Consider the following 3,613-nt stretch of genomic DNA (forward strand, 5'->3'; position numbering starts at 1 on the left):
TAATAATAATAATAATAATAATAATAATAAGAGTAATAATAATAATCCTTTTAACTAAAAAGGCACAAGCCCTGAAATTATGGGGGGGGGAAGTCAATTAAATCGACCCCAGTACTCAACTGGTACTTGATTTATCAACCCTGAAAGGATAAAAGGCAAAGTCAACGTCGGCGGAATTTGAACTCAGAACATAGCGGCAGATGAAATACTGCTAAGCATTTCGCCCAGCATGCTAACAATTCTGCCAGCTCACTGCCTAAATAATAATAATAATAATAATAATGCAAAATACTTTGTATCTAGAGACAAAAAATGTGTTGGTCAATGCTGAAATCATGACTTGATTATAAATTTGTTCATCATCATTATCATTTAACGTCTGTTTGGGTTGGATGGTTTGACCAGAACTAGCAAGCTAGAGAGCTGCACCAGGCTCCAGTCTGATTCGGAGCCTGGTGTTAATCACCAGCAACAGAACTAACATTTTCTCCACTTGACAAAATATGGTTAATTATTTACATACGTATGAAATAAATCCCTAGACAGCTGGATGATGTCTTTCATAGACCACGAATGTCTACTGTAATGTGAATGTAAGTTGGTCAAGTGATAATACTTCATCTTTGTCACTGGCCTAATCATGGTAAAAACAGTTTCAAAATCACTTGAGAGTCACCTCTATTTTAGCTGATAATCTGGGAAATTATGACAAAATAGAAACATCTACTGACACCTTCTGCGCTCTAATCGCTGGAAAAATAGATTCTTTGGAAGGTGGAATGATGTTAGACTGTGGTCATGCTGATGGTCAGCATTCATAAGAGATGTGGTGAACTCATTGGTCAGAGTTGGCTCAACCTACCCCAGGAGAATTCCACCACCAGTATAAGAGATGGGGACTGTCATCAGACTATGGCTGTGCTGGGGGTTCTGCTGACAGACTTGTGACTTTTGGAAGAGGGGAAGCCTGCTATCAGACTATGGTCGTGCTGGTGGAACAGCCATCAGACTGTGGCCATGTGGGGTGACTGGTCCTAAGAGGGGGACTGGTGTTAAACAGAGGTGGATTGTCTTAAAGGGTTTTCGTTGATTATATCAGCATCAGTATTTTGTCAAGTATTTATTTTATTAACCTCAGACAGATGGAAAGCAAAGTTGACCCCGGGGTGGATTAAACTCAGAACATAACAGGAAACATAACCAAAATAATAGAATTACTACAAGAGATAGTTCTCATACATAAACACAGAATGTGGTGGATTGCTGGTATTTAACAAATATTCTTTTCTACTCAAGGCACAAGGCCTGAAATTTTGGGGGTAGGGGGCCAGTAGATTAGATCAAAGGCAGTACACAAGTGGCACTAATTTATCGACCCTGGAAGTATTAAAGGCAAAGTCGACCTTGGCAGAATTTGAACTCAGAATGTAAAAACAGATGAAATACCGCTAAGCATTTCGCCTGGTGTGCTAACATTTCTGCTAGCTTGCTGCCTTATTTCTTTATTGCCCACAGGAGGCTAAACATAGAGGGGACAAACAAAGGGTTTAAGTCGATTACATTGACCCCAATGCATAACTGGTACTTATTTATTGACCCCAAAAGGATGACAGACAAAGTCAACCTCGGTGGAATTTGAACTCAGAACGTAACGGCAGACGAAATACCGATAAGCATTTAACCTGGCATGCTAATGATTCTGCCAGCTAGCCACCCTAATTTAACAAATATTGAGAAAGTGATGGAGTGGGGTTGAGAGAGAGAGAGAGAGAGAGAGAAGATGTGTGTAGTAGGATGAATGTATTAATCCTTTTGCTATACTTCTGTTGAAATACAGATTATTCTCAATTGAAAAAAATATTGCAAAATAACTTTGTCATTGTGAAGCCGGAGTTTGGATCATAAATTAACGTGAAATTTTAGAGGAGGTTTTAATTAAGATCACTTTAAAACAGGGAGGTTGTACAATAAAACCAAGGGTGGTCTTGAAGGGTTTTAAGGCATTAACAAATATGTTAGAAATCTATTTCAATATTTTAAAATTCGATTTTATAAGATTACATTTTAAGCTTGTTGAGTTTTATGGTGTTAAAAGAGACAAAGTTAGCAAAGAAGGATGCTCCCAAGGACTTCGTTTGTGGTTGGGAAGCAAACTTCTTAATCACGCAGCTACACCTCAGCTGTGTATGTCAGTGTGTATATATTTGTCCCACCCATGCCAGCATGGAAGGCAGACGTTAAACACTAATGATGATGATGATGATATCTATGTCTAAGTATACACGTATTGAAGAGTAGTTATTTTTGTCAGTATTCTGTGAAGTTACATGGTCTGATGGTTAGGGTAATGCACTCATGATCGCCAGGTCAATGTTCGATTCCCAGACTGGATGGCATATTGTGTTCTTGAGCAAAACACTTCAGACCACGTTGGTCTAGTGCCACGGGGGAACCAGCATGTCAAAAAATGTCCCAACGCTTTGCATGTTGTAAAAGACAACTAAAAATGTTTGAGGTAGAATTTAAACTCTGACCTCACAAAATCCTCTCTAGTAGCAACTATCCAAACAGACCCATGGGTTGGAAAGTCATCGTCTTAGCAGTGCAAAGGTGTCAACTGCCAGGAGAAGGGAATCACCAACAAATGGTGGATACAGTGCCACACTGTTACAGCACATGTCCCCATACTACAACTACTGCAACTAGTGTTTTGTGAACTTTCAAAAGCAGTAAATAACTAAGATTAAAAATCTGAAGCAGTATTTTGTTATCTCCCTTTATGTTCTGAGTTCAAATCCACTTAGAACTATTTTGCTTTTCAGCCCTGACCTAAACAATTCCTAGACATATATTAACTAGGAAGGAAATAACTATACATCTCCTCCTTATGTTAACTGTGTCAATGTTAAAGATTATAACCTTCTCTATACAAAGAAAACTGACGTATAATCGATGTTCAATGCTAGTGAAACAGCTGCAGGGTACAATTGGAACATAATAGGAAAAGCCTGCAGCATGTTGTCCATTAAGTTTGCGATAAACCTTTGCACCAACTTTCTATCAATATTTCCAAAGCTGGATCTACACAAGCCTTCACAACTGAAAACAGGTTATCAATATCGGTAGCTAAAGGCTGTTGGGCCCTCATATGCTGAATTGAATGAGAGTATCCAATGTATATATATTTATATGTGTGTGTGTGTGCGCTTGCACATATACATATATATATGAGAGGTTTTGGCATCCAGAAGAACCAATACATATAGACATATGTATATATGTGTGTGTGTATATATATATATATATTACAACAAAATTTTATATAGAGTTACCCAAGGTTTCGCACCCACAAAGCTAAAGCCTTGTGGACAGCTCATCAGAAAATTTTGTTGTAACGACTACTGCTCTATTTTCATTAACTATATATATATATATATATATATATATTGAAAAAAGTCAAGGTAGAAAATGCTAAAATAATTTTATAAAAAACGTTTCAGTCCTGGTTTCAGTCATTGAGACTTTTTCAACTGTAAGTATGGAAAACAATTCAATTTTGGAAAAATTAAATGAAATGTCTTTTAAAAAAATATTTGCATAGTATTCAAATACA

Source organism: Octopus bimaculoides, chromosome 2 (assembly GCF_001194135.2).
Source record: "Octopus bimaculoides isolate UCB-OBI-ISO-001 chromosome 2, ASM119413v2, whole genome shotgun sequence".
Classification (NCBI taxonomy): domain Eukaryota; kingdom Metazoa; phylum Mollusca; class Cephalopoda; order Octopoda; family Octopodidae; genus Octopus; species Octopus bimaculoides.